The 24,570-nt window shown below is 41.6% G+C and overlaps 2 protein-coding genes across 2 annotated transcripts in view; both read right to left on the bottom strand.

Moving 5' to 3' along the window:
- TCF20 (transcription factor 20) overlaps nt 1-21,520 on the bottom strand; it is an 80,814-nt gene extending 59,294 nt beyond the window's left edge. Inside the window, exon 1 of the mRNA XM_075286320.1 lies at nt 20,969-21,520. The gene's annotated coding sequence lies outside the window, so the exon portion shown is untranslated. The remainder of the gene's footprint in view (nt 1-20,968) is intronic.
- The window catches only part of LUC7L2 (LUC7 like 2, pre-mRNA splicing factor), a 467,814-nt gene that overhangs the window by 140,246 nt on the left and 302,998 nt on the right, over nt 1-24,570 (bottom strand). The window lies entirely within an intron of this gene.

Raw genomic sequence — 24,570 nt, 5'->3', positions numbered from 1 at the left:
CGTTCGGGTCTCCGTTATCAGGTTTCCGTCTTCTGCAGGCAGAAGACGGAAACCTGTTATGCCAAGTCTGGCCGCGAGCGCTGGTGAGCGTTTTATGCTCTCCGTGGCAAAACAGTTTTTTGTTTTTGTTTTTTTTTTTTAAAAAAAAACGGACATAAGAGTACTGCATGTCCGACTGTGTCCGGTTAACAAAAAAAAAACAAAAACAGTTTCGCCGTGGGGAGCATAAAACGCTCGCAGCCGGACACTTTTCAAACCCATTCGAATGAATGGGTTTGAAAGATGCCTGCAGGTTTCCGTCTCCTGCCCTGTTTTGTGCAGGAAACGGAACCTGCAGAACGGAGTCCCAGGCGCAGTTGTGAACGAGCCCTTAGAGAGACCCCGTCATCTTTTCTTAATCTTCATTACCAACAGTGACCTAATATTCTGTCTCTTTCACAATGTCCTCCTGGAAAGTGGTGGAGGAAAGTCATGCACGGAGAACTTCTAAATCTGCTGGTTTCAGTTTTAAAATTACAGACCTCATTATAGTCTATGGGGTCCGTTGGCCTCTGTGTGTTGTCGCTATTTTAGCGGTCCGCCTATTCATTGTTGTGGTCCTACAGAACAACAGAGAGACGATACTAGTGTAAACCGAGCGTTAAATGAAAGAACGTCCACAGCACTCCATACATACAAAGGCGGCATCACATTAACGCTGGTCACTTTACCTGCCAAGATTGTCCCCTAGTAAACGTCTAGTCAGCATAGGCTTAAAATAAAATCTCAGGCTTTTAAATATTTAGGATAGGGAGAAGATAGAGTTTGGTCATGAAAAACTAAACATTCAATGACAAAAGAAAAATAAAATTAAATAGAGCACCCAGATAGAAATGTCGGATTGCTGCAAAACTAAATATGATTATGGCACAGGAAGATATGTAAAGGATTATAACTGTGGTCTGATGAGACACGGAGTCTTGCCACAAGACGTAGTAAAGATGTTTCTCCTGCTCTCAGAGGATACTTTAGGGTTGGGTACCACCTGGTGAGAGATCCTTGACTTAGAGAGATTTTGTCCAGTTGACAGACTTTGAAAGGGTGCCGTACAGTGAGAGAAGGAGGATGGACATTTAGACACTGTCTGCCATCTTGGCAGTTCTGATCTAGCTGTTAAGTATTGGGAGCAAAGGTTGTGTGAGGACACGCAGCAAACAGGCTTTGGCCAGTCCAACAGACCACCGGTAGAAAGGATTGTTTGATCCAGTAATAGACTTGAGCAGCTCTCACAGTTTGGTGGCACCTTTGTCACACTCCCTTGTCTCTGCCCAGACCAGACCGCCACAGCCACTGTCATTTGTGGTAAGGGTGTGAATGAGAAACCTGGAATGCTACAGACTGGAAACATATCATTTAGTAACAAATCCAGGTTCTGTCTGGGTTCAGGCAGTAAGGTCTAAGTATGGAGACTTTGTGGTAAGTGCTTTAATACAGACTTTGCTGTGAAGGAACATACTGCCCCAACTGTTAGTGTGATGATCTGAGGAGCCATTACATACAGCAACTTGTCACCCCTAGCTGTGATACAACGGACACCAACAAAAAAAATCAGAAGCAATATCCGCCGAAAATTGGCGGAGAGAAAAGTCCTGCATGGAGGAGTTTTCTTTCTGTCAGTTTTAGCGTAAAAACAGTAGAAACCCGATGGACCCCATAGACTGAATGAATTCAGCGCACTGTCAGCTTTCCAGCAGTATATAAAACTGCATGGGCCAGATTTGATGAAAGGACCTCTTTAAGATGGAAAATCCCTTAGGCTGAGTGCACATGGGGTATTTTAGTCAGAATTTTGAGGCCGTATTCGCCTCAAAATCCTGACTAAAAGGCGGCTCCCATTGATCAGGTCAGGTCTTTTTTCCAGGGGCTGTTTGTTCCAGCTCCCAGAAATAATAATGGACATGCTCATTCATCAGGCCAATTCGCATGGTGAATCCACCTGAAGACACACCCTCCTCCCGACTAGGCCCATTCATTGGGCCTAATCCGGAGCGGAGTGCGCGACTGGATGCCGCTGCACTTCATCGGCATCCAGTCGTGGCTACCCGTTTTTTGGTCCAAAAACTGAGGCAGCCAAGTGTAGAAATTAAAAAAATAAATAAATAAAAATCTAGTCTTAAAATAAAACTGGAATTCAATATATCAATATTATTATGTCATTGCTGCAAAGAATAGAATACAAGATATATGCTAAATTGATGCACCATTTTTTTTAAGCAACATATCCCAGCATAATATGCCCATGAGATGGCAGCTGAAGGGGTAACTAAGGCCTTATTCATGTGTCTGTTTCAGTTTTGGAGCAATTTCTGCCATTTTTCAGTCTCAAAAATGGTTTATTTGGCAACACTATTGATACAATGTCTTAGAAAACCATTAAGCCATGGCCAACTGGTGGCAGATTAACATTGAATGGGGTTTAAAAAAAAAAAAAAAAAAAAAAAAAAAACATTCACATGTAAAAATATCCACCTGAATTTTAGGGGACTCTGAATACCTGAAACGTCATATTTATATTATGCTCATAGTGAAATATGTGGCAACGGGCTAGTGAAATTTGAATGTAACACTGTAGCAGATATATACCAAATGTATCAGTGTGACTGCCGGAGGACAGATTTATGCTACTAGATGTACAAATAAGTCTATATTTCACCCTGGGAAAGCAATGAGGAAGAGACAAGTCTCTGGAAGGTTTCATTGTATTTGCAGACAAGTGGGTTGTTAATTAGGTTAATTAGCAGCCAGGTAAGATGTACAACCTTTCCACCATGCTCCCTGTCTGGGGAAGACAGACTGGGCCAGGGCCTGTAGGAGCCAGAACCACATGAGTATACACTGTTACGTTTGTGGAGATACTAGGGAGTAGGCCCAGGGTCTCATAGTGGAGGGGCACTGAATGTGTTAGTAGCCAGACAGCTGATGGTTCATTTTGTACAGTGATGTATATGCTGTTTAACTGAAGAATAAAGCTGGCTCAGGTCAGTTTTGAACCAAATCCACTGTGCTGGAGTGTGAAGTTACTGGAAATTGCTGATGTGCCAACCATCTTTATGAAGATGTGGCAATCCTGGGAGCTAAAATAATCCTAGAGTTGTCATAAAACAAAAACATATAGTGAAAAAGGTTTAGAAAGCAGAACAAAATTTGTATTGATAAGGCGACAGTCACACCTGCATTCGGTGACCATTCAGGGATTCCATCCGTCATTCTGCTTGAAAAAAATCAGAGCGAAAAGACCTGAAAACAGGCCTTTTCACTCTTCGTTTTTCGGGCGGGCAGACACTTGGATGGACCCCCTTAGAGTCTATGGGGTCCCTGAGCAACCTCTACTTTTTAAGCTGATTGGATTTCCATTTTTCAGTTTCTGAAGAAGACCCAGAGAATGGAAACACCAAAGCAGTAGTGAACCAAGTGTAAGTGAAAGAAAAAAAAATTATTTCTGTACACACTGGCCAGGGGGAGACAGAATCACAATAATTTATGGCAAACTTCAATTCTAGTTTGTAGTGGGTTCTTGTCATCTCCTAGCTGGTATAGCTTCATTTTCTGCAGCATGGCTGTCCTAATCATGCACCTCATAACATATTTGCCACATCTAACTTCAACAGTCTTCGGTTCCGTTCACACGATGTAACGCGCCGTTGATTCTGACATGTAAACTCGTGTTAGTGCTGCAAAACAGAATCCCACTGACTTCACTTGGTTCCGATTAGCGCGCGTAACGCATTGAAATCAATGGGAGGCTTTTTAACCCATTGATTTCAATGTGTTACGCGCGCTAATCGGAACCCATTGAAGTCAATGGGATTCTGTTTTGCAGCACTAACACGAGTTTACGTGTCAGAATCAACGCCGCGTTACATCGTGTGAACAGACTCTCAGAACAGAGTGTCCATTGAGGTCAGTCTTAGTAACCCACTGAAGTCAATGGGAGGCTTTTTTTTCCACATGGATTCTGACGTGGATTCAGCGTCAAAAAACGCAGTGTGAATGTACCTTAAGGGTGCATTCACACTAAGTATACGCTCAGCTCATTCTGAGCATTAAACATGTTCAGAATGAGCGCGTACAAAGCAGATCCCATTAATTTCTATGAGAGCTGGCATATGTGCGCTCACCAATGAAATGAATGGGCTGCTTTTTTCCCTATTCCTTTCAATGTGATACGCGCGTATCACATTGAAAGCAATAGGGAAAAAAGCAGCCCATTCATTTCAATGGGCTGCGCACGTATGCCGGCTCCCATAGAAATGAATGGGGATCTGCTTTGTACGCGCTCATTCTGAACGTGTTTTATGCTCAGAATGAGCTGAGCGTATACTTAGTATGAATGCACCCTTAGGGTCCATTCACACTGCGTTTTTTGGCGAGGATTTTGGCGCTGAATCCATGTCAAAATCCACGTGGAAAAAAAAACGCCTCCCGTAGAGTTCTATGGGTTCTGCTAGTGGAAAAAAACAAAAACAAAAAAGCTTCCTTCAGGGTTCATTCACATGGAGTTTTTTGGCGACGATAAACTATGCTTCAGGAATTAGGAAATGTTTTTTTCCTCCAGCACAGTGTATGGACCTTGAAAAAAACCACTAGCCGTTTTTCCACACGGTTTTTGCCAATTCTACGTGGATTTTCCTCCTCCCATTGAATGCGTTTTTGCAAGCAGAATCCGCCTGATGGAAGCTTTTTTTCCGCTAGTGGAACCCATAGAACAGTATGGGGAGGCCTTTTTTCAACGTGGATTCTGATTCAGCGCCAAAATCCTCATACAAAAAAACTGTGTGAATGGACCCTCAGGATACCGCTTGCAAAAACCAACGCAGTCAATGGGAGGCGGAAAATCCACATGGAATTGGCAAAAACTGGTAGCGGTTTTTTTCAAGGTCCATACACTGTGCTGGAGGAGAAAAAAACACATTTCCTAATTCCTGAAGCCGATTTTTTTCCTCGCCAAAAAAACTCTGTGTGAATGAACCCTTAGGTTCTTTCTGCTTTATAAGAATATCGTCAGTTTGACAAGCTGAAGTCAATTTACTTAGGCAAGGATTGTTACTGTAGCTGTAAAAGACTCCACAATACATACCCAGGGTATATACAAGAGGTACTGCAGAGGATATCATCTTCATTAAAGGGGTTGTCCCATAGCAAGGCTCCTATCTATACTGCTAGTTTATATGGATTTAAGACTTTTTCTAAATACATTGCTTTATCAAAACTGCTTTGTTTGGCCGCTATCTTAATTTATTCACTTCATTGTTTACATGCATTTCTATGACCACGGGCTTATCTGCTCAGTCCCTCAGTGAGGTAGCTGCCTGCTCTCAGGAGGGGAGGGAGGGGCTGAGTGCTCGGCAGCAGCTCTGAGCTGTGTATGTCTGACAAGTAACTGGAGCTCTTCAGATAGGGGAGGGGGAGGCGAAAGCTCGGGCATTTCTAAACTCTTTATCTTCAGCTGTTCCACTTATCAGCCAGTTTAATTGAATTTGGCTGATAAGGGCTGAGATAGGGAGTCCGGTACCTCTGTATGTATTACAAACTGGCTCAAATCCAGCTCTGCTACATCAGCTTCATACTGTGGCAATGCATTTACAACCAATCCCTCATTATTGACTGCAAACATAGCAGACCAAGTGAAACCCCGCCCACCAATGTGCCGAGAAAACCAGGAAGTGAAGAGAGCACGCAGCCTGCAGGTTGGTGAACAAGCGTGATGGGAATACCCCTTTAAATGAAGACACATTAAAGGTAGTCTGTCAGCAGTGAATTACTAAGAATCAGAACCTAAAAGCAATTCTCTAGTTTCTAAATTATACCTCTGTTATTCAGCTTTGGTTCCATTTTCATGTAAAGCACTATTTTATTACTAATAAAGGAGATGAAGAGTGTTTGGGGGCATGCTTTTACTTGCCAGGGTTTTGATCTCCGCTCAGGCAAAGCACTTTTTGCCCTCACTAGTATATGAGGAAAAAAGCAACTTACATGAAAACAGGGCTTCAAAGCTAAATAACAGGGGTATATCTAAAACTGTAGAATCACCTATACAAGTAATGAATTTACTGCTGACAGGCTCTCTAACAGAAGATTGGGTAGAGACTTGGTGTAGTGATGATTATAAAGGAGTGAACACTTTGGATCTGGAGACGTAACCAGGATACTTAAATAGATGCTTAGAGGAGTCCACAATGCACCATCTTTCTGGTCCTTTGCTCTCATTCATCACAGGTATGATTTTTCTTCCATTCCAAAAAAATAAAACATGACAGAAGAAAACTAGTCATGTTTTTGTACATTAAGGTAGTGGGTTCTGTCTGCTTCAGTCATTCTATCACCACTTAAGTCCATTACTCTCTTCCTACGACAGGTGAGGATAACTGTAGTGTGAAAATAACCTTACACTACAAGAGTAGATAATGGAGTTCAACCACACCATAGTTTTTGGGATGTTTTTTTTTTAATCCTATTCTTGTTGTTCTTCTTATCTGACTGTCAGGCCATATTCAGATATGCTGGGTAATTTTTATTTCAGATTTATCATGGATTCTACCCTTTCAATTCTGCAGCAGAAAAGTATTGTGTATCTGATAAGCTACAAGATGTCAATTTCTGTATGAAATTTTGAGGCAATTTGGATGGAGTTTTACTTCTGGATGTGACCTGAAGAAGTGCTAATAAATGGATCCACAGCCTACGGATTACTACATGACCACAATGTGGTGAAGACTGTATAGAGTGGTAGCCGAGCCCCTTATGGTATATATGTACCTATGATTGGTATTCACCGAAGAGGCCACAGCCCTCACCCAAACATTGCAGCTTCTTCAAGCTGTTTTGTGCATACCCCGGGTGTCGGAACCCAACAAATAACTTATCATAAGGATAGGTCTGCAATATATTAGCCCCTGAGCTTATTAAACATTAGTTTCCAGAGGAATTTAGAAATGGTAGCCATATAAATATGGTCCAAGATCCCTATATCAAACTGATCTAAATGGACAGTTTTGTTTTCTGAGCCTGCTCTCCAAGTCTTTGTAAAGACTTTGTCAAGGAGCCACTAAGGGGGCCACTGTGGAGTTCAGCAATTGGGTGATTGGTGCAACTATTAGCCCAGGTTCAGGGTTTTTTGGTCTGGAACCTGAGGCAGAGGCTGCCTCAGGTTCGAACCAAAAAACAGGTAGCCGCAACTGAATGCCAGTTCACTGCACTGGCATCCAGTCACGCACTCCGCTCCGGATTAGGACAAAATGAATGGGCCTAGTCGGGAGGGAGTGTCTTCAGGCGGATATCGCGAGGCGAATCCACCTCAAAGAATGAGCATCTCGCTTCTTTTTCCATGAGCCGGAACAAACAGCTCCCGGAAAAAAGAACTGACCGGTTCCCATTGATTTCAATGGGAGCAGTCTTTTTGGTCAGGATTTTGAGGCAGATACGGCCTCAAAATCCTGACCAAAAAAATCTGTATGAACTCAGGAGACAGGCTATCAGAAATAAGCATTTGTTTCTGATAATTGCCTGTAAAAATCGCTATTAGTGCATGGGATGGTGAATTTACTGTGTTTGTAAAAGATGACTTTTGCTAAGTGTTGGGTTGGCATAGTTGGCACTGGATGGTGTAGCTTTGAGGGCACCTTCATACAGTGATGTTTTGAGGCAGTTTATTGGCTTTCTAACTTTGCTGATCCAGTGACACTGCGACTAATCTGTGGGTGTACAACCCCTTCAATCCATTAATGATGACCTATCCTAAGGATAAGCCAGCAACATCTAGTCTTGGATAACCCCATTAAAAGAGAATTTTCAATCCTTAAAGGAATCATCTAGTTTTTCACATGTATATTTAACATACTCCTATCACTAACACATCTAGCTTGCTAATATGGTTTATGTCAAGAAGATCCTCCATTTTGGCTCTCTAATCAGGTCATGTGATCACATACCCTGTTTATCCCCAGAATTGATTTTATATTCTAGTCATATGACACTTGTCCTGTGTTTCCTTGATATGTCATTACACGTGACTTTTTATGCTCAGGACAAGTCCCATAAACAAAATGTCACAATTATGCTGAAGGAAACATCACAAGGCCTTGTAATGCTTGTGGGCAGTCAACTGCACCTAAAGAAAACTAATAGATACGATAGATAGATAGATAGATAGATAGATAGATAGATAGATAGATAGATAGATCTGTGAAAAAGTTTCAGGCAGGTGTGGAAAACAATACAGTAAGCGAGAATGCTTTTTAACCTTGTTGTTTTTTTGTTTTTTTTTTTGGGGGGAGGGGGGTTGCCAATTAATACAATTAACAAAAAGAAGTCCTGGCCCTCACAGAACCCTGATCAACATCACTGTCTGTCAGAGATTACAGGAAGGTTCCCCAAGATGTTTGGAACAACCTCCGTGCTGAGATTCTGTGTGCGAGTGTACCTAGAAGATATGATTCTGCTTTGATATCAAAAGGCGTGGTTATACCGAATACTGATGCAAGGGTTTGATTCTGAGCTCTGAATCACATGCCTCTGCCTGACACTGACATTCCAGAGCATATATAGCACATCGGGTGCCAAAACTAGTTGGACTTATTGCTGAGAAATGGTGGAGGGTAGAGAAAACCTTCCAACTGCTTTGGAATCAGTGGAGCAACACCCATTAACAGATGCTGAGATGCTTTCTGAATTAGACACGATGGAGATCAGATCAGTCAGATACATTCATAAATCTGCAATGGTGCTTTAAACGGGTTATCCGGTTTCTAACATTGATGGATAGGCCATCACTGTTAGATCTGCAGGGAGTACAGTTTGTACAGCAAGAGAGCAGCGCGGCTCGTCGTATGTAAACAATACTGCAAACCGCAGAGCCTCGGTACTGGTGACCTACTGATAGGCCATCAATGTTAGAAACTGGGTAATGTTTACGGGCGCAAAATAACGCGGCGTATACGATCCTAACTCCTATTGAAATCAATGGGAGCATTTATGGCGCGCAAAGTCTCACACGCCGTATACGTGCCACATCATGCTGCACGTTACATCGTGTGAACTCCCCCTAAGGCTAAGGACCCATGTAGCAGGCTGCAAAAAAAAAAAAAAAAAAAAAAGCTGCGGGGAAAAAAAAAAACACAGCAGCGCATCATAGTTTTCACAAAAAATCTGCAGACATTTCCAATGTGGACTTTCAGCTTTCACTATACCTATAGGGAAACACCCGGCATTTCCGTAGGTATAATTGACCATGCTGTGATTTCCAAACTACATTTTTGAAAACTGCACTGCGTCTATTTTTCCACAATGTGTCAATGGGATTCGCAAGGTACATTATAACACTCCAGAAAAACAATTATTAGGCCCCATGTTGCGGAAAAAAGCTTTTTTTGCTGCAGGGTTTTGAATCAAAGCCAAGAGTGGTTAGAAAAGGGTTGGGAAATATATATAGGAAGTACTTCTATTTCTACCTTCTGCTCAATTCACTCCTGGCTTTGGCTCAAAAAAAAAAAAAAAAAAAAAAAAAAAGCAACAAAATCTGCAAAAAAAAAAAAAGCTACGTTTCCACAACATGGGGCCTCAGCCTTAGGGTGCATGCACACTACGTAACGCCGGGCATGTATGAGAGCCATACACGCCGGCATTACGGCAGACTGCCGAACACTTCCCATTCACTTCAATGGGAGCGCTCGTAAACGCCGCTGTTACGAGCGCTCCCATTGAAGTGAATGGGAAGTGTTCGGCAGTCTGCCGTAATGCCGGCGTGTACGGCTCTCATACACGCCCGGCGTTACGTAGTGTGCATGCACCCTTATTCTGGAAAAGTCTTTCTTGATCTATCAGTACAGGATCTGAAGCTGTTCTGGTGAGCTTTAAGGCCGAGGCCTCACATTGCAGAAACGCAACTTTTTTGTTGCAGATTTTTCTGCCACTTTGAGCCCCAGCCAAGAACGGCTATAAAAAGAATGTGAAATATATAGGAAGTTCTTATACTTCTATCTTCTGCTTAATCCACTTCAGGGTTTAGCTTTATATAAAAAAAAAAAAAAAAAAAAAAAAGCTGCTTTTCCTATACGTGGGGCCGCAGTCTTAAAGCTCACCACACAAGGAACAGTTTCAGATCCTATACTGGGAGATCAAGAAAAGCTTTTCCAAAATAATAATTAGTCTTCTGGAATGGTATAGTGTACCTAAACTTTTGGAGGACTTGTGAAGTACAATTTCTGATCATTCTATAACTTGACTTCTGCAATTTTAGCAGTTTTCCAATATACTTTGTGTATCAATTCCTCGTGGTTTTCTAGATCTCTGCTTGCTGTCAATTTATTCTGCTTAAATCTAGTGGATAGAAATCATTCCATGGTCATGTGATAGACACAGGTGCACAGTAATTAGACATCTGCCTGGTAACGAGCTGTGCGCCCGTCTCTCCATCACATGACCATGGAATGATTTTTATCCACTAGAGGTAAGCAGAATAAATTGACAGCAAGCAGAGATATAGAACACCAAGAGGAACTGATACAGAAAGTATACTGGAAAATTGTGGAACATCTCATATTACCAATAACATTTGTCTATCAATTCTTTGAAACTGGAAAAGGAAAATGAAGAGGAATTCAGGACGGGGCATCAGTATTCCATCCTGGCTATCTGCGGCTGATGAATGGGCCTAGTCAGCAGAGAGTCTCAAGCTGCAGAATCCGCAGTAAGTTCCTCCATGTGAACGTACCCTTACTGCTTCTGACTGACTGTCAGACATTTATGACGGAATTGGAGCAGCTGTAGATAGGAGTCTGTGGTGATCATAAATTGTCCAGATCACATTGTATATATTAATATTCTTATAAAAGCTATCCATGTCTTAGATGATATAATTCACTCCATGCAGCGCTGCTAGAAGTGTTTGTCTCTGTTTGTAGACAGTCTATTCCCATAGATGGCCTGTCTGACACCAATCGCCCCTCTGCTGTCATGGTACTGTACAAATCACATCGTAGAGCACATGACCCTTCCACCCATTACTGATAAGCTATCATGAAACACTCCAGAAGAAAATCGGCAATGGTTAGTGTGCAGGGGCCTTGTAATCACTGTTATCGAGTCATCCTGCCAACACACATTTAACCATGCAAGAATTTAAATCAATAAATGCATATTATATAATGAACTAAAGAGGATCTATAGGACTAATACATATATGTAGTCTTTCGAGCACAACATACATAAGATCAACTGCATAAAACCAAGAGGCAATATATGTCACTTGTCCCACTCCATTATTTATTATCCCTATAGCTAGTTATAGAAGACAGTAATTACGGGGGACCTTGGTGACCACATCAAAGAATTCAATGGGAGCCCCTTCCCCCCCCCCCCCCCCCACACACACACACCTTTAGGCCCCGTTCACACGGAGTAACGCGCCGCTCATTTAGACATGTAAACACGTGTCAGAGCGAGGCGCTTCAAAACAGATCCCATTGACTTCAATGGGTGCCGGCTTACGCGCGTACCAATTGAAATCAATGTGTTATAAAGCCTCCCATTGATTTCAATGTGCAGCGCGCATAAGCCGGCACCCATTGAAGTCAATGGGATCTGTTTTGAAGTGCCTCGCTCTGACACGTGTTTACGTGTCTAAATGAGCGGCGTGTTACTCCTTGGGAACGGGGCATTAAGAAGCAGATTGACAGAATGGGGGGTACTATCATATGCCAGATGGGTGCTCTATGAACAACCATCAAAGTAAGGAAAAGACATTAAGACCCATGCCATCTGTACTGTATCATATTGTCAACCATGGCACCTAATGTGCCGTTTTAGGTCTGGTGAACTGCTGGCAAAGTTTCCTGACTTATATGTGGTAACATCTGTTTAGTGCCCTCTATATTACTTAAATGTACATCCCATTAGGTGTACAATAGCACTCAGATTTTCCATGCAAATAATTTTACATATGGAACACCACCTGGTGGTTACCCCATAACAACCAAATACCTCTGGTAGCTTTTCTAGTTTTAAATCAACCACATTTCTGTGTTGATAGTAGATCCATTTCTACTGAGGGTGCTTCCCTTTACTACTTTGTATTCATATGATAAAAACATATATACGTAATCATTAACATGCAAACATTGCTCTAAACCATATAGGCTAGGGGTCAATGCGGACAGCAGTCTGTATCCTATTATCATATAGTGATGCCATCTAATACACTACTGAAAAACATGACCGTGAACAGCATGCAACAATGTATCCAATTCCAGATTCTGGTTTCTTTATGCCCCAAACATTGATCATGTTCCCCTCATCACAGTACTGGGCCATGATCAATGACACTATAGGGTCATTCCGTGTCAAGTGAACCAATGATTTTTCCCTCTATATTTTTAATTCTTTTGAGATTTTGTTATTTGGTAATAGTGTGTCAGAGAATGCAAAATGTGAAGAAAAAAAAATTCTAGAAATTGTTTTGGATTTTTAATTGATTTTCAAAGTTCAGAAAAAGTGCGAATTTCTGTTTCCTGCCTTTACATTTCTCCTCATAACTTAGGCTAGAAAAAAGATAGAGAAACAAAATAAACGCCATTCTACTCAGAACTATATAGGCTTTCACCAAATATGTCACAAGAGTATCTTTGTTAATATTTTACCCATGTGAACGCAAACGCAAAATTTTAAAACGCATTTCCGAAAAAAAAGTTTCATTTAAAAATTTAAAAAAAATGCACATGGGCCTGCTATGCTCCGAGCCACATCTGTACCAAAATTCAAGTTGGGATCACGATGGGATAATATTTTAAAATATAACTATTACAGTGTCATTCTGAAAATCTTGAATTCAGATCTGTTCAGCCTGTGGTCTAAAAGTGTGGGGTCTATATGTGAGATATGTACAGAGAATGATCCACCTCACAAAATGTTAATGTTAACTAGTGTCAGACTAGCAGTAGACAGGTCCTGTAATATGACACTAGAGTGGGACCAGCTCTCTCAGAGGTGTGTTTCTGGTAGGACACTTATTGTAGTTCACCTCAGATAACCACAAGAAGGGAGGTCCTAATCTTCATGTTTGATGCATGTCCCTTATTATTAAAGGTAGAGTAGAGTAATTAATACAGAAGTCATGTTGTTATATTCTCATATTGCATTGCTCAGTATATGTTGATGCAGTCACTGATGTAAGGAATGACTGAGGACTTGATGCTAATGTACAATTACTAGGTAGTATGGAAGGACACTTATTGTAGTGCACCTCAGATAACAAGGAGAAGGGAGGTCCTAATCTCCATGTTTGATGCATGTCCCTTATTATTACAGATGAATGTTAATAAAGAATATAACCCCACCACCACACCAGTGTCAACTCATTAGGTGTGCAACATATAATTACCAAATAATCCATGATTTTTAGATATCACTGTATTATATTATTATGTTGATGATAAAAGGCCAGTAGTTTAAAAATGTCCTATTAATTGTTTGATTAGTTCATATTTTATAGAATGAGGATTTACAGTCCTATGAAAAAGTTTGGGCACCCCTATTAATCTTAATCATTTTTAGTTCTAAATATTTTGGTGTTTGCAGCAGCCATTTCAGTTTGATATATCTAATAACTGATGGACACAGTAATATTTCAGGATTGAAATGAGGTTTATTGTACTAACAGAAAATGTGCAATATGCATTAAACCAAAATTTGACCGATGCAAAAGTATGGGCACCTCAACAGAAAAGTGACATTAATATTTAGTACATCCTCCTTTTGCAAAGATAACAGCCTCTAGTCGCTTCCTGTAGCTTTTAATCAGTTCCTGGATAAAGGTATTTTGGACAAACAATTCAAGTTCAGTTAAGTTAGATGGTCGCCGAGCATGGACAGCCCGCTTCAAATCATCCCACAGATGTTCAATGATATTCAGGTCTGGGGACTGGGATGGTCATTCCAGAACATTGTACTTGTTCCTCTGCATGAATGCCTGAGTTGATTTGGAGCAGTGTTTTGGATCATTGTCTTGCTGAAATATCCATCCCCGGCGTAACTTCAATTTCGTCACTGATTCTTGAACATTATTCTCAAGAATCAGCTGATACTGAGTGGAATCCATGTGACCCTCAACTTTAACAAGATTCCTGGTGCCGGCATTGGCCACACAGCCCCAAAGCATGATGGAACCTCCACCAAATTTTACAGTGGGTAGCAAGTGTTTTTCTTGGAATGCTGTTTCTTTTTGGACGCCATGCATAACGCCTTTTTTTTATAACCAAACAACTCAATCTTTGTTTCCAAAATGAAGCTGGCTTGTCCAAATGTGCTTTTGCATACCTCAGGCAACTCTATTTGTGGCGTGCTTGCAGAAACGGCTTCTTTCTCATCACTCTCCCATACAGCTTCTCCTTGTGCAAAGTGCGCTGTATTGCTGACTGATGCACAGTGACAACATCTGCAGCAAGATGATGCTGCAGCTCTTTGGAGGTGGTCTGTGGATTGCCCTTGACTGTTCTCACCATTCTTCTTCTCTGCCTTTCTGATATTTTTCTTGGCTTGCCACTTCTGGGCTTAACAAGAACTGTCCCTGTGGTCTTCCATTTCCTTACTATGTTCCTTACAGTGGAAACTGACAGGTTAAATCTCTGAGACAACGTTTTGTATCCTTCCCCTGAACAACTATGTTGAACAATCTTTGTTTTCAGATCATTTGAGAGCGGGCTGTCCATGTTCGGCGACCATCAAACTTAACTGAACTTGAATTGTTTTGTAGAAAGAAATGGTCCAAAATACCTTCATCCAGGAACTGATTAAAAGCTATAGGAAGCGACTAGAGGCTGTTATCTTTGCAAAAGGAGGATCTACTAAATATTAATGTCACTTTTCTGTTGAGGTGCCCATACTTTTGCACCGGTCAAATTTTGGTTTAATGCATATTGCGCATTTTCTGTTAGTACAATAAACCTCATTTCAATCCTGAAATATTACTGTGTCCATCAGTAATTAGATAGATCAAACTGAAATGGCTGTTGCAAACACCAAAATATTATGAACTAAAAATGATTAAGATTAATAGGGGTGCCCAAACTTTTTCATAGGACTGTATCTACTGGACTATTTTTCTTAATAAATTACATGTTTAGTGATATAATAAAAACAATTGTTACATGTAGAAATAGGTGTTATAAATATTGGTTCTTGTACTCTTGTTAACATATAATTAAGATGAGACTATTTAGAAAATCGCACTTGAGGATATGAGCAACTTTTTTCTTTCGGTTTGTTCAATGCATTCAGGTTGAAAATGCTGGACAAGTTGTGTTCTGATGATAAGATGTATTTGTTCTGGCACTTACAGTATTTGTTTTTTATGATTTTTTATTGTTGCATATAAATGTTGAATTCAGCAAGTTGTAATTTGAAAAGAAAAAAGGAAGAAGCTCACAAAAACATAAAATCAGATGATTCAAGGCTTAAAAAAAAAAAATTGATCCCAATTTGGTCCCAAGTTGAAAACCTGTACAAATATAACCAAGAACACAAGTAACACAAATACATTTTTTCACAATTTTAGAACATACGTTTTTTTCACAATTGCGCATCAAAATTTTGAATTTGATTTCTCCAAAACAAAATATAAAGAAACATCATCTTGTGACATATCAAATGAAAGCCTGTATCGCTCTGAGAAAAATGATGCCACTTCCACCTATTTATCTTAATTCTAGCCCAAGATATGTTAAAAAATGTAAAGCCATACCAGACCAAAATTCACACTTTCAAAACTTTAGAAGTCTATAAAAAAATTAACTGATAAAGAAAAAAATTCGAAACTTATTATTTGTAATTAACTTAAGTTGTACTTCATAAAAAATAAAAATAATCCAAAGACGTCAGGTAAAAAAAATATTCCTATTTGGATCACTTGATATGGAATGACCCTATATTAATTTAGAAATCTATGTATATAACAGTCACAAGCACATGCCCAAGTAGAAAGTGAAACTAGAGATGGTTAAAGACAAAGATTTTAATTTTTAGTCCCTCCCCCTCCCCACGCCACAAGCCCCATTCCGTGCCTTACTCGCCACATTGTAAATGTGAGCGGAGCAGGAAGGGAACACATTGGCCCAACATAATCATGATAACTAGCGCCAGTTTTCTGTCCCAAGTTATAATGCAAATCTAAGCCAGTTCCTAACTTGCGTAGATTTCCATTCTGGCACAGCTTATTTGTAAATCTAGTTCCCCCCACCAAAAGGGGTCTTTATTAAAATTGGTGCATGATACACAGTTTTAAATAAATTTGCCGCGTTTTTTCCATGGTATAGAGTTTTGTGTTTTTTCAATTGTGTACTGATGGTTTCACTATAGGATATTAGGAGGCAGATTGTTGACTGTACTGACCCCTAGACTATATGGTTCTTAGCAAATGTTGCATTATTTTCAAGGCTACTTTGCTCTACTTTTATCACACAGAAATAGTAAATGTTAAGTGCAGCATTCTTATTAGAAGTGGAGCACTGGATCTGCAGACGTGTGGTGTATTTGGTTGATATGCGGTGACCACCAGTGTATTATTTGCCAAATAAAATTGGTATATATAATGAATATATTACCTCCAGATACCATAAATCTCTCATACTGTTGAATGCAATCACCCAGATCCCCTGTAATACCCATCACCTATAAGTAAAGAGACGCACAGAAATGAAATAGGACAAATGACATATTGCACCTTGTTTATCTACATCATTACTATAGATGCAGCTCCAGTCCCATATAGGATATACGCTTGTTGTTTTATATTATGCCATAGTTTAACAGAGATTCAAGGGGAAAAACTTTTCAGTAACCATCACTGTGGAAAACAGACAAAAAAAAAAAAAAGTGATACTTAGCCTCACTGGTCTCCACCTTTCAATTCTGTCCCAGCACTGCCCAGGTCCTCACTGCTCTCTGCTTCCTGGTGACATCTACACACATAGTAAATCCATGCTTAACCACAAGTGACCTGCATCAGCCAACAAAAGACTGAGCAGAGGTTAACCAGGCCGCACCAGAAAGGAGCCCGCAGAGATTAACATGAAGGGGGTAGAATACCTCTGTAATACACAAGGCCTTTATATGGGCATCATATTACTGATAACCCTTTGTTAGGTATAACTTAGGATCAAGAGATCATGCATATGCACAGACATGTAGTAATTTACATGTGCTGCGGTTTTATGTCGTCAGGTGTTCATGGAGAAGCAAATATATTTCTGTATACAGCATATGTTGGAGTGTTAGGGCACATGCACACAATGTAAGACAGCACTGATTCTTGCACGATAACTTGTGTAAGGCTCAGCGCTGCAAAACAGAATCCCATTGACTTCACTGGGTTCCGTTTAGCGCGCGTAACACATTGAAATCAATGGGAGGCTTTTTAACCCATTGATTTCAATGTGTTATGCACGCTAAACGGAATCCCATTGAAGTCAATGGAATTCTGTTTTGCAGCGCTGATTCTGACATGAGTTTATGTGGAATCTGTCAGAACTGCCTATCAAATAACAGGCATACAAATGTATAGTACTAGCAGAAAGCAAGCTACAGGAAGTGTATCATGGATCTACGAAACCCAGATTAGTAAAGCCACATTTATACGCAGATCTGTTACAGAAATTTCTGTGACCGCCCAATTAAATTGAACAGAGACTGCAGAAATCCACGCACTTCCTGCCACGACAACCCCATTGGGTAAAGAGAAGTCATCTTCAAGTTACAGAAAGTTCCACAACAAATGTGCCTGAAGTGAATTCAGGTTCACACTTTTTCAAAAAAACACGAGAAAAAACAAAAAACAAAAACATGCATTTGAAGCTGAACCCATGGCTGAAATCCATGGCATAGTTTTCACAGCGGCAAACCTTACAGTGGGTATAGTTCCATTCACAAAGGTCAATTGCATGTGACCACCCATTGCAATATCACCTGAAATTGTGGCTGTGTGCCGCTTTTTTCATGGGAATATCCATGCCCCATGAACTATGGCACAGTTTTTAATGATCCGAAACAGGAAAATTCTATTCAGTAAAAATGCCAAATAAGGCATTTATTTATGCCATGGGACATGAACGACAAAGAGCCAGATCACTAAAACAGTGGTTACCTGCGAACCCTATAGACTATACTGGAGTCCGCAGTTTTTATACTTAAACCAATAGAGAGGAGAGATCTAAGTGAAGGACTTTTCTCTCCAATTTTCAGCGGCTTCTGCTGCAGTCTTTAGCAGAAACTCTACGGCCAATGTGAACCTAGATGCACAAGAAAAAACACAGTCCACAGCTCACCATAAATCTTAAAGAGAATCAGCTAGACCAAGAGTGCACGAAAAAATACACCCCCGGCTGGGGTGGAACAATGCAAGAACCCAGTAGAAAAATATTCCTTCAGCACAAGAGGTCTATAGTAAAACTTGACTTTTATTGGAAAAATATAAAAAATAGGTACCAGACATAGGAAAAAAAAATGTAGAAAAACTTACATGGTCAATTCCAAGTATGCATGTATGGTTGAAGACAGACAAGCCTACGCGTTTCGGGACATCCGTCCCTTACTCATGGCAATACCATTGCCATGAGTAAGGGATGGATGTCCCGAAACGCGTAGGCTTGTCTGTCTTCAACCATACATGCATACTTGGAATTGACCATGTAAGTTTTTCTACATCTTTTTTTCCTATGTCTGGTACCTATTTTTTATATTTTTCCAATAAAAGTCAAGTTTTACTATAGACCTCTTGTGCTGAAGGAATATTTTTCTACTGGGTTCTTGCAATGTGAACCTAGCCCAAATGTGAAAGAAATGGTTTGTGAACAGGAATTTTTCTTTTTTGTAGATTGTGAGCCCCACATAGAGCTCACAATGTACATTTTGTCCGTATCAGTATGTCTTTTTGGAATATGGGATGGAAATCCATGCAAACACGGGGAGAACATACAAACTCCTTGCAGATGTTTTTTTTGCCCTTGGCGGGATTTGAACACCAGGACTCCAGCACTGCAAGGCTGCAATGCTAACCACTGAGCCACCGTGTGGCCCCTTTTGTGAACAGGAATTAAAGCAAAGATTCTTTAGATATATGTTCAGATTATGTTCTGTAATCTAACCAAACATATAGGAGATAAGTTTGATGGATCCCCAAAAACCGGATCAATTTGGTGTTTTTCTTTTTAAAATCCACCCATCCCTTTAAAAGCGATGGCCCCTGGAAGTCTATATGTAAACTAGCTCTGATTCTCCAAGTGGGTGGGAATCTCTCCCGTTCGGCCACAGGAAAACGGCTGACAGACATGTGCAGTCGGCACTTTTGGACTAAGAAGAGGAGAGGAGGAGGCGGGGAAAAAAAAAAAAAAAAAAGACAGAACCTTCACTACTATAAGGTTATATTCACACAGTGCTAACTCATGATTTATATTGCTGTGATTAGTGCAAGACTGCAGAAAAATCCCAGCATTTCCCTACAGTTTGACAGTAGTCACTTCAATAATAAGCTAACCGACTGGACCATGTTAAAGGTGGGTGTCCTACACTAGATAATGTTGACCTATTCTAAAAAGAGGCCACCACTATTAGGTTAGCTGGATTTGGACTCCCGGGACCCCCCTCCAATAGCTGCTGGATCTACAGTGTTCACAGCCAGAAGCAGACAGGTTTGTACATGGCAGCAGCTGATAGGTGGAGGTCTTGTGTCTCACTAATATCATATTGATGTTCCTAGAGATAGGCCATGAAGCTCTAGTGTAGGATAACCCCTAACATACATTTATAGTAACATTCCACCTACCACATCTTTACTGGATCCGAAACAGGTAAAAATGGACAAGTTACAGAAAAAAGTTTAGAAACCCATAAGACACACACAAGCCATACGATAGTCAAAGAAATGCAACCTATGTGCAAGACGCTTACAGTGGGCAACTGTAGGATCTGGGACATGTCTTCTGATCATAACAGATCCCTGATCCTTACAAAGTGGTCGTATCATGTAGCCGCAGAACGAGACAACCTCCTATTCTTCTGAATTATAATCATGCCCTCCCCAATTCCAAGAGAGAACAGGCTCGGGCTACACAGTGATTTTGGCCACAACTCCTGCTGCAAAGCCAAAGATCGCCAGCTCACCCTCCGATTCTTACAGTCTAGTTACTGAATGGAGTCACAGCGAGACCCTGAGAGCGCTCTGACCACAACTCCAAGTCACGGCTGCAGCACCTTGGGGGTCATAACGCAACGCCATTCACTAACATGACCAAAGGAATCGGAAGGCGACTTGGTAATCTGCGCAATGGGAGTCATGGTCACAATGTAACCTTATTTTACCTAGTGGAGCAGTTGCCCATAGCAAACACATTGCACTGCTCATTCTCCTGTGCTTATGCAGTATTCCTGATGTAAAGCTCATACAATGGATTTGACTGAAGGTAAACACAATGGAAAGCGAAGGCCATGAAGGCACCGCCATAGCTGCAGCACAGGCCTGCCATGTGTAACCAGCAGCGGCACTACTGGTACCAGCAGGATGGCTGTGGTCACATGACACGGCGACTTCCCCCCATGCCCGGACACTCGGCTCCATCTCTATTTCTTGATGCGTAGTCACCGAGGATCACCATTCGTGGCCGCATCTCTGCCTCACTGTGATGGGAATGAATGGTAAGGCTCCCTCCCCAGGGGAATGAATGGGCCTCCATGTTTACCCCGGCCTCCTGAACTTTGTACACACGCACAGGGTAAGCCAGCGCCAGCAGCCTCCTCCATACATAGAAAGCCATTGCTATGTCAGTGTCTTGTCACAGCTTCCATCTTCACCCGGGGCATTGTTCCAGCAGCGGGCTGAGGCCACACACCGAGGAGGAGGCGGCTGCTGCTGCTGCTATGAATAGACATGAATGGCCTCCCCGGCTCTTACCTTGCGCAGGTCACTTCCCCATGCCGCTCATGACAGGGTTACTCCAGCTTGGTAAACACAAGGTGAGGGGTGGGCGCTGATGTGTGCAGTCCTTGCTCCGGACCCCCGTCCTCCCCCCGATTTTCTTGTCTCGCTGCTTTCTTGAACAATCAGAGGTAAGATCAGGCTGTGTAGATGCTCCGGGAGGCTGGGGGTGTCTGGGAGGAGAGACTGGGAGGGGGTGGGGGTGCGCAATCTGGGATCAGACACTCAGGTCTGTCGGGAGGGAAGGGGGTGGTGGCGGCTGCTGGTAATTTCCTCCTACTTTTTCTTTCCTCTTCCTCTCTCCCCTCCTTCTTCCTATTTTCCTCCTCCTTTTCCTCCTCCTTTTCCTTTCATTGCGCGCCCTCCCTTTCATACACAGGCTTAACCGGGTCCATCTTGACTGTGGTTCTGTCCTCTCACACAGGAGTGAAAGCCACAACAGCAGCCCTTGTGTCTGCCGGCACGTCAGCGCGCCCTCTACTGGCAGCCGAGACTATGACAGCGGAGAGGATGCGATGTATCAGTACAATGGCGAAGGATTTCATGTCCGAAACTGGAACTAAAATACGGATGGAATTAACTCCTTATCGACCTTCATGGCCAGCTTTTGTGTTTGTTCTGGGAACCATAACTTTTTTTCGATAACTTTGAATGAACCTTGTTTTATATATTTTTTTAGGTTTTTTTTTTTTTGGCACAGTCTGGGGGTACAAATAAACTTTAGTATTTGCTGAGGCATGAAACATGCTGAGAGAAAAGTACCGCCGACTCCCCAAATGGAATACCGAGCGCAGATGTAACCCGGGCCTAAGTTAGCCGGTATTTAGTGTCTCATATGGTGGGAATAGTATCAATAACATGCTGAAAATCACTTTCAGGCTGAGGCCCCACCTTGTGGAAACGCTGATTCTTTTGTTGCAGATTTTGCTGCAGTTTTTTGAGCCAAAGCGAAGAATGACTACATGGAGAATATATAGGAAGTTCTTATACTTCTGCTCAATCCACTCCTGGCTTTGGCTCAAAAAACCGCAACAAAATCTGCAACAAAAAAGCTGTTTCCCCGATGTGGGGCTTCAGCCTGAAAGTGATTTTCAGCATCTTTATGATACTATTCCCACCATATGACACACTAAATAACCAGCTAACTTAGGCCCGGGTTACATCTGCGTTCGGTATTCTGTTCGGGGAGTCGGCAGTACTTTTCTCTCAGCATGTTTCATGCAGAAATCACACTGACCCATAGACTATAATGTGGTCTCTTAGCTAACTGCTTTTTAATGCACATAGGTTTCTGTTCGGGGGGGGGGGTCCCCGAACAGAATACCGAACGCACATGTGAACCGGGCCTCAAAGGGGTTGTCCGGGATAACTTGAAATCCCTACACTAATCTAAACACCTTCCCCCTCTTACTTTCTAAATAACATCAATTATCAAAAATGAATAAGGGGATACTGTCACTCCTTAGGGAGAGACCACCATATCGGTGTGTGGAGACTTATCAAGCCATTTGCCCTCCACTGTGAGGGATCATGGGAAGAATAACATCATATTAACATCATGGGAGACAGATTTGCATATTCTTCCCAAAAATGAATAGTTATCCATATCCCTGGGCCCCCAGGGACATTTAATGATTACTGTATATACTCGAGTATAAGCCGACCCCCCCCCCCCCTTAATTTTACCACAAAAAAACTAGGAAAACTTATTGACTTGAGTATAAGCCTAGGGGGGAAATGCAGCAGCTACTGGAAAATTTCAAAAATTAAAATGGTTTTTGGGTACAGTAATTGCTGGGTAAGGGGAGGGGGTGTTTTGGTTGTCTGTCTGCCCTTTCCCCAAGCTTGAGGACTGGGTTTTTTCCCCCCCACTTGGAATTCAGCTTGGCTGAATATAGGGTATCTGCTGTGCTCCTATTAACCCCTTCCTGACTGTAGAGGAGCACTGCAGATCCCCTATATTCAGTAGACCGGACACTTTCAGACACAGGATACCTAATGTGTATGTGTTTCACAGTAATTTTCTACTTTTATATGTATTCTAGGGAAAAGAAGAATTTAGAACTTTTATTTATTTTATTATTATATTTTTTAAAGCTTTTTTTTTTTTTTTTTACTATTTTATGGGAGATTCTATACATTACTATTATAAAAAAAATTTTTTTGCTTGACTCAAGTATATGCCGAGGGGTTTTTTTTCAGCACAAAAGCTGTGCTTAAAAATTCGGCTTATACTCAAGTATATACAGTATCCTGTGACGATCCGTTTCCCCATTTCCATCACTATTACTCCTCCCCCCCTAAACACTACATTATACTTACCATTCAGGCTTCTTACAATGAGACAGCTCCTCCTCCTGTAATGATGCTGTCTGTACACGCTCTTCTCCACTGTGCGTACAGCCAATAAGTCACCTCTACTGCGCATCCAAGTATGCACAGTAGGGGTGGATCATCGCTGCTGAGAAGGTAGGAGTATGAGAGGAGCTCACTCTCTGGAAGAAGCGTGAAGGGGTGAGTATATAATATGGGTTGGGGGTTGAGCTGAGTAGGTAGGGAAGGGAGGGATAGTTAGAAAGACAGGGAAGGGGTTATGGGGGAGAGGGAGGAGTAAGGTGACGGGGTTAGTAAGAAAGTTAGATAGGTAGCAGAAGCATGTAATCAAAAGCAGAGACACCCAGAAATCACTCACAGGCATTTTTTTTAAACTTTTTTTTGCCTTGAAAACCCCTTTAATTCAATAGGTTATTACAGTTGTATATATTCCTAATGTTTTTAGGTTTTGTGCGTACGGGTTACAGTATATTTACAATGAAATGTGTTGTATACTAAATTTAGTTTAGTGGAGTTTATTATCACCTTTTTATCCCCGCTCACACAGCACGATAGGCGCTGCTGTGAAGAAGGATGTAATTGACTGACTGTCAGGAACGCCCTTCTGACTGTAAAGAGCTATGGTACCGGGACTGATAGCTCTTTACCCGGGGCACAGATCGGGAAAGCCGACAGTGCGCTGAATTCAGCACACTGTCAGCTTTCCAACAGTATATAGAACTGCCTTTGCCCAAATCGGTGAAAGGTCCTTGGAGGTGGGGGCCATGGACATTTGCCCTTCCCTAACGCCGGCCCTGCTGGGAGGACACCAGGGATAGATGAGTATGTGCTGGGTGTTTTGGGGATTTTTTTCACCGCCCGCAGGCCTATTTAAAAATATTTTTTTTTTGCCTGGACAACCTCTTTAAAACCAAGGACACACTGAATACTTGCCTCAGGTCACAGCGGTATTTTACCGTCAATACAAAATGGCTAGCTCATTGTGAAATACAGTAACAGTATAGAGAGTCTAAGCAAATCCCATCCACACACAGCAGAAAGAAACCCATGTCTCGGAGTGCTGAACATGCAGCATGTCACTTATTGCTGTAGATATCCATCTTTAAAATGCAAATGAAAGCTGGGGCACTCGTGTGAAAAATGCATCGGAAAAAACATCTATATTTAATGGTTTTTACCACAGACAATCTGCAGGGCACAGCCCACAGTGGACCCATCATCTAATATTGATGGCCTATCTTAAG

This window comes from Leptodactylus fuscus, chromosome 9 (genome assembly GCF_031893055.1).
Source record: "Leptodactylus fuscus isolate aLepFus1 chromosome 9, aLepFus1.hap2, whole genome shotgun sequence".
Taxonomy (NCBI): domain Eukaryota; kingdom Metazoa; phylum Chordata; class Amphibia; order Anura; family Leptodactylidae; genus Leptodactylus; species Leptodactylus fuscus.
This window is presented reverse-complemented; position numbering and strand designations above follow the sequence as displayed.